We start from the raw sequence: 14,431 nt of genomic DNA on the forward strand, positions 1-14,431 counted from the left end.
CAGCACAAATGCTGTCTTTCATCAGAAAATTCTCAACGTGCTTTTCTCAAAGTGTAAGTGAGAATTGTTTAAGTAATAACAATTTGTTTCGGATTAGAAACTCACTGACTGAACTGAATCAGACACTATTTTACCATCAAGGTACTGAAATAGCAGTCTCTCAACTAGACTAAACTGACACTTAAAGTTGGTGCATTCTTTCTGGACTCTGAAAACTTTTGCTCTTTTTTGTATCTTCAGGTGGAGAGAGAAGAGATGTTAGAGTATCATATGTACAATCTTCAATTTTGCTAACATCCCAGGAGCAGTCTAGCCAGAAGTGCAGTATGCAGACACAGGATCAATGACTACAGCCAATATGTGGGTGTCCAAAGTCATTTGAAGAAAGGAGATTCTTAATTCATTACACAAATGAATGCTTTTCAGGAATACAAAAATTAAGAACGACTGAATACTGCTATGAAATAAGTAAAATATTAGGTACATATAAGCTCAGAGAGAATGTTGTATAAATACTGGGCCTGGAACATCAGTAACAGAATGGATCTCAGATATCACTGAAAATGTAGTATCAGCTTGACAGTCTGGGGGTTCTTCTTCCAATACTCTCACAATTATAAAACTCTGGGTTACTGATATTTAAAATTTGGAGATTTTCCTGATTTTTCCCTAAAAATTAATATAATCCTTTGGAAACCCTAAGTTTATAACAAATTTCAAAACAGTATCATGCCTAAAAGAATCAAAAATATTTAAGCCAATTCACAAGGATACATACCATTTTGCTATAATGTCTTCTAGAGTTCTGCCTCTCATTATGAAAAATAAAGTGAAGTGATTCTTTGCATTATTCACCCAATGTTCAGAGAAATAAACAATGCAGCTGTGAGTAGTGGGGAGAGGGAACCTAACACTTGGTGGGAAGCTGGATCTGTCACCAAGCAGTCACTGGAAAAATTAAACTTTTTGATTTTCAGTTTCCTCATCTATGAAAACAAGGAAGATGAATTAAAAAGAATTCTTTCAATTTTAAATGCTCTGACCCTGAGAAATGACACAAGATACATGTACACACACGTAATTATGCAGGCCACTTAATATAAATGAAGTATTTCCTTTTACTATATAATAATATTTACACAGTAAAAGAAGACAGATTCACTAGGAATAGGTCACCTAGCCTGCCTCTTGATCTTGGATTAGTACAGGGCTATTACCACTTACTGATTTATAAAATCATGAGAATGCAATACAACTTGAGATAATTAGCAGTACTTAAAAAAAAAAAAAATGCTACGAGACCAGACTACTAGTCAACAAAGATTCTCTTTCAATGTTGGACAGCGTCTCTTTTATCATTACATTGCTCTGGTCACATTTATTGTTAGTCATCAACTAAATAGTTATTAAATAGTTTTATAGTCCCCTTTCTTAATTCTCAAAGAGGATAAAAAAGTTTTTCCTTTCCATCTTAGAAAGCTTCAAGAAATTTATCTAAGATGGTATCACTCTGTACCCTTTACATGGTAAAGACAGTAGATACTGAAAACTTCACAATGTAGTTTAGAAAAACATCCCAGTAAAGCGTCAAATGAGTGCTTCCATGACATTTAAAGGAAAGGAAAATGTTCTGCAATAGTCAAGAGAGTGGGGGAACTCCAAAGCAGCACTGAGGATGGACACAGAATTAAAAAATGTGAGGAAGGAGGGTAACTTTTCTGGTAAAAAAAATGGTATGAGCCAAGGCTGACATTATAGTATGCTTTTAGAGAAATGAGTGAATCAGTGGCTGGGGTCAGATTCTGTACAGAAGCAAGGAGAGAAGACAAATGATAACAGAATAGTCACTCTAAAGCTATCAGCAATCTCCTACTAGGACAAAATGAGAATTGAGAATGATGTCTCTTTAAAGTTACTGGGTTTAGAATTTCTATATTGCAATGAATTTCACTTCTACTCTATATAGCAATATATCCTGAGAGAATTCACCACAAGTAACTAAATAATAAAACCAACAACATCTCCAATTTTCACAACTTACATTATATACGTTATACTTTTATTAGGGTATCAGACCTGAACACTTACATGCCAGGCACGGTCAAATCACTCGGGAAAAAGAAATACACAAATTTTTAAAAACACTTTCCTTTTGTGGAACTTACATTCTAGTGTGTGGGAGCAGGGAGAGAAGGTAAGTAAAATGTATAATAAATCAGATGGTGAGAGGTAGTGTATAAAAAATAAAGCTGAGAAGGAAGTTGCAGGGATTTCCAAGATTCTAAAAGCTGACCAGTGAAAACGTCATTAATAAAGCAGCATTTAATTCACTCAGATTAGCTAGACCCAGTATATCATGTATACATTAGTGGTAATTTTTTAAATCAAATTGTCTGAACTTGTCAGGAATTACCTTCTAAATAACTGTCATAGGAATCAATATTATGGGAATTACCTGAAACTGAAATTTGGTAATAAATGAGTTTTAATGAAAATTAATTAATTAATTAATTAATTAATTCACGTACTTAGCACCTCTACAGAACTATACTGAATCAGGGACAGATTTCTGGCAGCACTATGTTCATATCTATGTGCCTCTGCCAACTTAAGCAAAGCTCAGCAAACAAGAAAGCAAGTTCATACTGTCACTTTTGCTGAAAAGTCATTACAAAAGGAATGAATGCTGCAGATTTTAGCTTGTTCTGCTTCCCAAAATATTTTGACCTTCAAGAAGTGCCCCAGTCCTTACAATCCTAAACATTCTATTCAGGTTCAACTTTATAAAAAATAAACCCATCTCCTCCACAATCTAGTTTACTTTTTAATTCCTTAAGTCTATGACCAATTTAATCCAGGATTTTGATTTATGAATAACGCGGCCATAACTAATGGAACATAAGATTACATGCTGTGATTTTTTTAAATGCAAATGACCTTAATTATAAATGAGAAAAAAACCTCACCCTTACCCTAACAAGTGGCTGATGCCTCCTAACCTCAAAGCCCAGGGATTTAAGGAAAGCACAACTCTAAAGTCTCCAGGGTAACCTCCTTGATGTGTAAAAGGTACATTTGGGCACATGATTTTAAAACTATATGATTATTTTGGGGCTCCTGGGTGGTTCAGTAGGTTGAGCGTCCCACTTCAGCTCAGGTCATGATCTTGTGGTTTGTGAGTTCCAGCCCCGCTTTGGGCTCTGTGCTAACAGCTTGGAGCCTGGAGCCCGCTTCAGATTCTGTGTCTCCTTCTCTCTCTGCCCCTCCCAAGCTCATGCTCTGTCTCTCTCTCAATAATAAATGAACGTTAAAAAAAAAAAAAACCAAAAAACTATATGATTATTTTGTTGTCATAGTCAAATATATTACTAGAAATATTTTGCAGAAGTGTAAGTAGAAACATCTATGGCGATACTGAATACTCTCTACATGTTTTGTACCTCTTATTTCGTTTTTAGGATATTATGACTATTTAAAAAGCATTCTAACACATTCTTAACAACTCCAGCATGTCTTGATTAATTCTCTAAAGTGTTATGATTAATTTACTAAAGAAAGTAATGAAATGTTCAGGTGCTACACAAGACTTCGGCTTTCCAACAGTCAATAACTATGCTGTACTGCCGTTTTTTCTATTTTTTTTCCCCGTACATTTTTTGGGGATTGTTAACTTTGAAGTACTTGTCATGTCACTCTTTAATATGCTCAATCTAGTGGAATGGAGATGTATGCAATCAATACTGGAAATTTAGCAATGCTTCAGGTTTCTGATGCTAGTAGTAAATGGTCGTTTGGTATTAAAAATAGCATATCTTCACTAAAACCAGAGAGGAAAACAGCATATTCAAATGCTGTATGTGTATACATAATGCGTATATACGTATATATACACATTATAGGTATTATATAGGTATATACGTACCTACACACATACCCCCCCCCAACAGGTACCAACTTCAACTGTAAAATTTTATTAGAATAATCACACCCTAACAAAATGAAATTATACATTTTCTGAAAAAGAGTATGAATGGGAAATGTGACAAACTAAAATAAATTGGTGTCTTTATCAAGTTAAGTAAATTCTAACACAGTTTTCAGAAACAGTTTACTCTGTGCTCCTACCAAGGTCTTTCTTCCTTAATTGGGAGAATAAATCTGCCTCTAGTCCAGATATTAGAGGAAGGCAAGAAGTTGTACATGAAGTTAATTCTGTGTGATTTGAACTCAATGAATTTTAAACATTTTTAATACAGAAATAAAAGCCTAAAGATTGCTTATATATTTTTATAATTTCTTTTTATCAGTAGTAAATATCAGTATAACCCAACCACCACTACCGAAAAACGAAGGCAGCATACAGGAAAAGGAAATCTTTTCAATTTTATTTAATAAAATTAACTCCTTATTTATTGGACTCAACTCAGAGAAACTGCTTTAAAAAGTTAAATATTTATATTTTATTATTTATTGCAGTTTCATAATTACCACAGTATTTGGATGCTATTTTTAAAGTCATTTTTAAATGTGTAGCATGTGCTACAAGAAAGACACTGTTCTCAAAGTACTTACCACGGTGAATTAGAAAAATGTTACATGATTTATAGAAATGCACTGCATGATGAGAGCCTTCCTAGGACTAATTCTATAGTACCTTTCAACAGAAAAGCTTTAGTGTTTTCTCAAACCAAAGTCATTATTTTTTAAGTATTGGCAAAATGTATTTGCCTCGCTTGCCTTCACGTAAGACTACTTATGGCTCTCAAACAAGCCTTCATGTATCTGGTCACCAAGAGACAAACAGTGTTGCTTAGCAAGGAAGCAACCATGACTGTGCATTATTTTAGATAACATTTTATCCCATTACTTCCCATTCTCCTTTCTTTCCCATGCAATACTGTTTATAGCTTTTTACACCTAAGCATTTCAAAGAAGTGAGCCTATATAAACTTCTACATATGAAGTTCCACTAAATGGATGTTTTGGAGCTGAATTTTTTTTAAAGGACTTAAGGATAAAAGGATTACACACCACCTACATGCAGTTACTTTTAGAAAAGCAATTTCTGTGTTGACTAAAGAGTGAAACTCTTAAAATTTTAAGTTGATTCATAAACTAGCTCAATGCTAAAACTGTAAGGACCCACAAAAGTTATGCTCTGAAGTTAAATATTTAAAGCCTACTACTTCATTTACTCAATAAAACCTGAGAGACTATGTGAAAATCACTACATTCAAATGGAAAATGAATATCCAAGTGTGTTTATAAAGTTAAACATTTATTATTTTGACAGCTCTGTTTTGAACTAAATTTTGAAATGCTATTCTTGGTGAATTATTTACAAATTAGACACGGAAGAGTGAAAATTCACTTTTCCTGAAGTGAGACGGCACATGTTACAGGAGAAGTCATAAGACAGGAATCCTGCTTTTAGTTCTGACTTCACAGATGGAGAACTAGACATGTTGAGAGATTTGCAAGGAATCTGCAAGACTGTGCAGGGCTGTACCACACAGCCTCCAATATTAGAAAATGTGAAGAATTCTTTGTATATTTGGCAATGGAACTGCATGAACAATTAAGCCACGTGCTAAGCATTTTTATTATGTTTTGCTCACTAGAAAAAGCCTGGCACCTAAGGGACCAAGGACATACTGGACTACACTGAAAAATTAGCCATGGTTGGGGCGCCTGGGTGGCTCAGTCATTTGGGTGGCTGACTGCAGCTTTGTGATTTCGAGCCCCACACTGGGCTCTCTGCTGTCAGCACAGAGCCTGCTTCGGATCCTCTGTCCACCCCTGCCGGCTCACGTGCTCATGCTCTCTCTCTCAAAAACTTAAAAAAATAATAATAAACATTAGCCATGGTTAAGCTACAAAGCTGATATATTACAAACAGACAACAGCAAAGTTTTACTTAAAGATTCACTTCAATTTTATGTATCTTTATTTTTACTCCTAAAAGAATCAACATGAAGTCCAATCTTTCAGGTAGATGTATTATTTTAAGTTTATTTATTTATTTTGAGAGACACAGCATGAGTGAGGGAACAGGAGAGAGGGAGAAAGAGGGAGAGGGAGGGAGGGAGAAAGAGGGAGAGGGAGGGAGGGAGGGAGGGAGGGAGGGAGGGAGGGAGATAGAGAGAGAGATAGAGAGAGAGAGAGAGAGAGAGAGAGAGAGAATCCCAAGCAGGGCTCAAGGGGCTTGAACTCATGAACCGCAAGATCATGACCTAAGCCAAAACCAAGAGTCAGACGCTCAACCGACTGAGCCACCCAGGAGCCCCTTTTTATAAAGCTTACTTATTTTATTTTACTTATTTATTTTTTACTGACCTGGTAGTGATTTCTGGTAAGGTCGTTTTGATTTATACAATCTTATGCCATTTCTCAAGTCTCAGAGGCAAAAAGTATTAGTAAGGCATCAGAGGTTAATGAAAACTCAAAGTGGAAAAACTTTTTAAGCTATGGGAAAATGAGCATAATTTCCTTGGCTTTAAAAAAATAAATCTTTAACTTCAGTAAGTTTTAATTATCTAAAGCATGTATGTCTGCTTCCTTTAATCTGTGCAACTCTACAGGAACTGTTTTTAATCTTGCCTTTCAAAGCTGTGACCATCCCAAGAGGGAATCATTCATTAAACAAATACGTTTTCTGTGCCTATTACATAAGAAGTGTTCCACCAAAAACTATGGGGACTACAGTTTAAAACAGACAAGAAACTTTCTCTCAAAGCGCTTACAAGCTAATAACAGATAAAATATGTGTTATATACAAAAGGGCTAGGCAATTATAAACTAATCGTTATGACCAGTTTGCCTATAAATTCCCTCCAAAAAATATTTAATAACAATGATTTAAAACCATAAACTTCCAGTTTGAAATGACAGAAATACAACAAATTATGGAAAAAAACAAATCATGTCTTTCTACTGATGTAGATCTAATTAGTAAGATAATGAAACCAGTATATTTTTTTAATACCTTGGCTAGAATATTTCCTCCAAGTGAACTTTTATATACCTATTTATACAACTACTATATAGTACTATCATTTAAAAACAAAAATTCTAGATCATTAATAAAGCTAGAAACGTGAAAACTTTCATCACAAAAAGACAATGCTACAAAAAAGTGATGAAGCCTATGCTTTACTGTTATTTCTTGCTCAGAGAAAAGGCTCTTCCAGCAAATAAATCATTTAAGTTCTCCAGAGCTCAGTTTAGTCATCTGCAAAAAATGAAGGAGTTACTCCCTCCCTTAATGGTAAAAGTTTGTTAAGCGTGAATTCCCCCAATATGGTAGAGTATTATGAGTAATACACTATACTCATACAAGCATCATAATAAATTCTTCATTAGAAATAATTCTCAAATATAGTGCTTCAAATTAAAATGTTTCATTCAAAGTTGTTATTTCTTGATTTATACCTCATTCTACTTCCATGTCTTCATTTTGGTTGTCCTTACCACTGCCTAGAACACATTGCCTTTCAATGCTACCTATCCAAGTTCTTCAGTATTCAGTTTAAATTGTCTTTCTCATAAAACTTTTCCTCACCAAACTCTTTCTCTTCTAAACTGTATAGCCCTTCAAGACAGTAGTGAAAAATTGATATTCCGTCATGTATAAATCCTTCTTTCTTACATGATTTTTTTTTTCAACCTTTTTTTATTTATTTTTGGGACAGAGAGAGACAGAGCATGAACGGGGGAGGGGCAGAGAGAGAGGGAGACACAGAATCGGAAACAGGCTCCAGGCTCCGAGCCATCAGCCCAGAGCCTGACGCGGGGCTCGAACTCACAGACCGCGAGATCGTGACCTGGCTGAAGTCGGACGCTTAACCGACTGCGCCACCCAGGCGCCCCCTTACATGATTTTTGTCATTTCTACTATACTGTAGGTTCCTGAAGGTTCTCCAGCTTTACTGTTTACAGCAACTAGCATGACGCTTCATTTAACATCTACAAAAATACTTAACTGAATAAATCTTCCTATGATTATTTCACTCACTTTAAAGTCAATGGTCAATAAATGTTCACTGAATAAATGACTAGGCTGAGGGGCGCCTGGGTGGCGCAGTCGGTTAAGCGTCCGACTTCAGCCAGGTCACGATCTCGCGGTCCGTGAGTTCGAGCCCCGCGTCAGGCTCTGGGCTGATGGCTCGGAGCCTGGAGCCTGTTTCCGATTCTGTGTCTCCCTCTCTCTCTGCCCCTCCCCCGTTCATGCTCTGTCTCTCTCTGTCCCAAAAATAAATAAAAACGTTGAAAAAAAAAATGACTAGGCTGATAAACGACAGTAAGTAAAACCAAAGCATCATTATTATTCGTCACAGCAAACAAAGCTGCTACTGATAACTTTTAAAGAAATGATACCCCTTTAAGAATAAAAATAGTTCGGAACAAGCAATAATTTTCACTTCAGTGATATTTCTGAGTCTCCTATTGCCAACCATCTACACAAATAGGGATAATGACCCTCAGAAATAATGGTTACTCAGCTTTGGCTGAATTACAAACATTTTTAGTTACATTTATATGGTCATAAAATCATAACCAGAAACTCACACAGATAACCAGCTCATTAGATATACTCTTAAAGTTGAAGAAAGCAATCTCAGTTTCAGAGAAGATTCACTAACCTTTCGGAAAGAAATTTCCTATTACCATTGGTGTAAGTCAACTTTCAGACCTACCCTCTACTCCTACACCAACATCATTATCAATTTTAACTTCCTACTGGATTCTCTCTTCTACAACAAAAGGTCAGTCTTTACTTCTCCCCTTGAGGCAAGAAACTCACCAATGATCCCTCAGACCTTTTACTCTCCCAATCTTGCTCTTTGTTAGATTATTCAGAGATCCTAGATTAATCCAACAACAGAAAGAAAACTGATAAATGCTTTTCATCTTTGTTCAGACAGCCCATCACATTCGTGGTAAACTCCTTTTTTACTTTTACCCCAGCATAAGAAAAAGCAACTCAGACATTTAAAAGTTTATCAAGAAGTACTACTTTTTTTAAATTGAAATTCATGAGCTAGCCCCAAGAACTGATTAAATATATATTGAAGGTAATTTTTCATCACTGGAGATGTAAAATACTGTCTTCTACTTATCTATAGGAATACATACCAGAATATGAATGACTAACCTTTTTCCCCCTCTTCTTTCTGATAAACTAGAAAACAGGTGAGTAAAACTCTAGGTAAAATATAACATAACTTATCTTTATGAGGCCACATCTGGCAGAGCTAAGAATGCAAAACAAAACAAAGAGGAGTATGTATACGTTAAGGGGGGAGAAGCATTCTGAATGTGAAGAAAATCCAATGGCTACTCTTTATCCAAGTTACAAACATGTCTCAAAACCTACATTTACAGATATTATGGTACAGAATAAGACTGAAACCATCTTTTCTTCTTACGGATTCAGAAAGTTGACCAGGGTTCACCTCTTAAACCATGACATGTAAAACTGGCAGCAGAAAACAGTCATTTTCACATTATCAGTTTGTCCATTTAGTTCATGATCTTTACTTCTACCACAAAAGGCAATTTACTGATTTCAGCATACTGTGAGAAATCATTTAATTCCGTCGCCCACAGATGTGTTCCAGAAGGAAAATTTTCTGCCTTTGCAGATTTCACTAATCTACCTCCAACTCCCCAAACCTGTAAAGATTAGTGTTTTTACTAACTGAGCAGGTAAAAACAGAAAATATTAGTACTTAACATGAAATACTAGTAAATCCTCAAAATAATAGTAAGGCAATATTCTTACACTAAGAACTTCAGCTCAAGTAACTGGCAATGTGAGCAAACAAAAAATGAGATACACCACAACAGCTTCATTTAATGACTTGTTTTTTGAAAGATAAGGGCCTTAAGTGTGTCCCTGCTGCAGGATTATTAGTTATCATTTTCTTTCTAAGTTTAATCAACTTAAAATACTTACAGCATGTGTATTTTAAAGATAAATACACTAACAGCATGTAAAACGTACCAAATAGTTAAATGCTACCTAGAAGAGCCAAAAAAAAAGAAAAAGAGAGGTACTGAAACCTGTTTTGTGTTCTAGCTGAAATGAGTATTACTTGGTCCAACTGGATGACCAAGGACTTACACACACACACACACCATGTAAGCAGTAAAGTCTAAGTAGACAAGCATATAGACAAGCATTCTTTCTATTTATATATTAGCTATATTTATTGCTACTTAATTAGGTATAAAATATAAAACTCACTGATAATTACACTAAGAAATACTAGAAAATCATCAAAGAAAAAATTAATGTGAAAACAAAATGCCACAGGGACAAAGCTAGTACTCCAATCAGCATTAGGAGGTAGTAATATCGCATGAGAACAGTCTGCTTAAGTGGGAAAAAAAAAAGTACTTGAGGTGTTCTTTCTCATTTAGAGAAAAAACTATAGACACTTTTTTGGTGCAATAATAGAAGTAGTCTGTTCAGGGTGTAAGAATCTCAACAAAAGTTACATTCAGACTAAACTCATTTTGTGAGTTAACTCTTACCCACCTTACTTGCCTTTTCATGCACATCTGGATCACTTCACTAAAACTTTTAAAAACTGGAGCTAGGGGCGCCTGGGTGGCTTGGTCGGTTGGGCGTCCGACTTCGGCTCAGGTCATGATCTCACGGTCGTGAGTTCAAGCCCCGCGTCGGGCTCTGTGCTGACAGCTCAGAGCCTGGAGCCTGTTTCAGATTCTGTGTCTCCCTCTTTCTCTGCCCCTCCCCTGTTCATGCTCTGTCTCTCTCTGTCTCAAAAATAAATAAACGTTTCAAAAAAAAAAAAAATTAAAAAAAAAAAAAACTGGAGCTAAAAAGGTAGTAAGACAGTTCAAATAACCACTTCCTGTCAGAAACTGGTATTTCTTATTCAAAAGAAATGTCTTTCATTTAAAAAAATAAAGGCATAATGACAGATTCCCTTAGTTTAAAAGGTCATACAAGACCCAAAAATAAAACCAGTTCACTAACCAGTTAATAAACACAGGCACATCCATACGATGAACTGTCTCATTAAAAAAAAAAAAAAAAAAAATGAAGCCCTTAATATACTGAAATAAAACAATTACTCAGCTGTATTAGGTGAAAGAAAGCAAGATACAGGATAGTGTATTTAGTATATAATACCATTTGTAAAAAGAAAAACAATGTGCAACACAGGGCGGGGAGTACATACAATATTTGCCTTTACATGGATAGAATTAGCTACAAGGACAAATTGGTAACACTTGAGCAATGGGGATGAGAGTGAGGGTGTATCACATGACCACCTGCTGTATTACATTTTATGGTGAATCATGGACTATCTGAATGAATTACTAAAAAAATTAAATTGAAAATATAAATACATACATTCTGCCTTATTAGTCGTCATGTCCCCCAAAGTTTCCTGAGGATCGAGATAAAACAGTGTAATCCATCTCTGGAGTCTCTGTAGCTTTCGGCCCAGTGGACTAAACATACTACTACTACCACTACTGAATAATTTTTAATATTTTAGGCAATATTTGATGAGCACTTGTGAAGTGCCTGATATTTAATATGTATTAACTTATATAATATCTCCATTTCTATGAGGTAGATAGAGTAGATTTATGACGAAGGAAACTGAGGAATGAAGAAATCTGAAGGTCCCATAGCTAGGAAGTTAAAATAAAGCTTAAAAATGAATAGCTATCATTAATTGAGTCCCTAAGGAGGTACTTTATAATTATCTCACAGCCCTATAAATTGGGCGGTATTCTAATTTAACAGGTAAGGAAACTAAGGTTGAGAAAGATTAAGGCACTTCCGTAGGTCACAAAATTTCCTGAGGGTGGGCACATGACAGCGGTGGCAACAGCAGGAATGAAACCCAGGCCTGTGAGTCCAAACCCCGTGCTCTTTCCACTAACTACATTGTCACAGTAAATGCTAACCAAATATTTGAATTACCACGAACTATTGCCTCAAGTGATTCTGTAGCAGAGATGAGTTCACACAGGACTAAGAAAAAAGAAATCCTTGCATTTTTTTCCATTTGCTGTTCTTAAATTCAGATTTGAGCTCCGCAGCCATCAGGAAAGTGACACTGTACATCCAGGAATACACGTTCGTAAGACTCTGCCACAGGCTGCTGTAAACAAGTCTTTATAACCGTCTCTACAAGTTACTTTATGGAGTAAGTGAAATTATAAATTTTAGTGATACATTGTAAGCATTAAGATACAATTTTCTGTACTGTGGAAAAACAGGAAAAGATTTTTTAAATGAGGTGAAGTAGGGGATACATACTTGGCTTTACTATGACCATATGATATCCAAAAAACAAAACCCAATGTCTTAGGATGAGAGCTAACGTAAAGCTACTTCTCTACAAAAATGAAAAATGCTGTTAATTAGATACAATCAAGAAAATGAATGTCAAAAAGCAGGAAAAGGAAGGTACCATTTTATGGATTGGGTTTCTAAGTTTCCTTAGGCTCTCAGGTGAGAAAAAAAAAAGTCATTCAAAAAGGGGTAACACCGGTTTTAAGTGTCCTTTTAACATTTTTCAGTCTGTCTCAGTCAAAGATTCATTTGCTTTCTGAATACATGTGTCCAATTAAAAAAAAAGGCGCAAGCATATTTAACTGTAATTTCTACTGACCTGGGAAGTGACATAAGTATAACTTATGGTCATGCTCCAAGTGAACATTCAAATATTAATGAATATAAAAGTTTGAAAAGTTCCACTTGGAATTGCTAAGAATTGCAGACTATCAATCTGTAAATAAAACAAAACGTAAAAGATCTTCTGGATACGAGAGGAAAAAAAATCCATCAGGACACTTTTTTTTTTTTTTTTTTTTTAAATTCACAAAGAGTCATTGTCACACATTCTCTGTAAGGGACAAATAGTCTACTCAACTGATGCTGGCTTGCAGAAAATCTTCAGGACACACAGCAAACTATCGCATCATCAATACTATAATTTCTTCAGTGTTTGGAAGTAAGATCATCTTCCCAATCCTTATGTAAACTCTTTACTGCATCTTAATGAAGTTTCCCAGCAATGATAAATTTCTAAGGTTTTTTTTTTTTTTTTCTTAAGACTTGCACTAGGATAAAGTAGGTTTTGGAAAAGTGACTTGGATACAGAAAAAAATCAAAAGACAGTGCTTCTATTACCAATCAGTATTTATTCTGAACAAGAAACCTTGTAGTATCCATCACAATGCTATCACACTATGACAGTAAGTATTTTCAAAACAAATAACGTGTTCATTTTTTGTATCACCTAAAATAACCGTTTGGGCTTTACTTTTAAATCAGGAAATGAGCCGTGAGTGCAAAAAGATTTCAAGAGCTGGCAACCGAAGTTATCTTTTAAACCAAACCTTTAAAGGCAGAACTGATGCAAACGAAGTCTAGGATGAAATTCCAACTTCTTAGGAAGGTATGACAAACTTAAATAGGTCATATTCCAGGTCCCTTAAAAACTGTCTTTTAATCTTTAACGTGTCAACGACTTTTCTGCGGTTCTTTTTACCAACAGGCAAAGAAAAAACAAGCCTTGTGGCTTCAACTATTGTCCGTCTCCTGCAAGGGTTACTTACTGCATGGGAAGCAAACACTGGACACTTCTAAATGCTTATTTTTAGATTTAGTATTAATCTCTTACTTAAGTTTAGACAGAGACATGTGGGAAGCTTGGTTGGGGGTGGGAGATCCGGAGGACCAAAACTCGGTTGGCATTGTTGGCCCCCAAAATATAAAAAATTGATGTAAAACAAAAGTGAATCGCCTAATATTCGTTTCAACGAAGTGCTTCAGAATGATAGATCTCAAGTGATTATTACCTTTTTGAAAAGGGTTAAAACCGAAACTGTTTTCAAACAGCAGCTTCCCTTTTACAGGATCCCAACAGTTTTTTAAAAAGTTTTACAAATATGTTTTTCTTAGCCCCCCCCTTCCTCCCCGAAAGAATGCATTTCCATGACTACTGCCTTAAAAAAAAAAAAAAAAAAGAGCGAGGGAAAAGAGTCAAAAATTATATTAAAAAGCACGGCTCTCACCATCTCAACTAAGCAGAAAAGAACAGAAAACAGTATGTCCCCAATGGGGTGGGAGCGGGGGAAAAGGGCATGAATAAAATACAGAACGAGAGGAAACCTTTGGTTTCGAACTTTATTGCACAAAGAGAGTGGAGAGAAGAGTAGGTCAGACGTTGCAGCGCTTCCCCTCGCGAAGCGGGCATGGCAGACACCGAGGCTACCGGGAAGGCAGGCACCTTCACCTCCTCTGCCCTCAACTGTCGCCTTCTTCCTCCTCCACCCCCCGCGGGCACCCCGGCGGCGCTGCCCCGGCGGACGGCCGGGCCAGATCGGGCCGGGCCGGGGGCGAGGCGGGCGGCGGGGGCCGGGCGAGCGGCCGGGC

At 36.1% G+C, this 14,431-nt stretch overlaps 1 protein-coding gene across 4 annotated transcripts in view; it reads right to left on the reverse strand.

The window, feature by feature from the left end:
• CREB1 (cAMP responsive element binding protein 1) overlaps positions 1–14,431 on the reverse strand; it is a 55,985-nt gene that overhangs the window by 40,656 nt on the left and 898 nt on the right. The window lies entirely within an intron of this gene.

The sequence above is a fragment of the Panthera uncia genome (assembly GCF_023721935.1).
Source record: "Panthera uncia isolate 11264 chromosome C1 unlocalized genomic scaffold, Puncia_PCG_1.0 HiC_scaffold_3, whole genome shotgun sequence".
Lineage (NCBI taxonomy): Eukaryota > Metazoa > Chordata > Mammalia > Carnivora > Felidae > Panthera > Panthera uncia.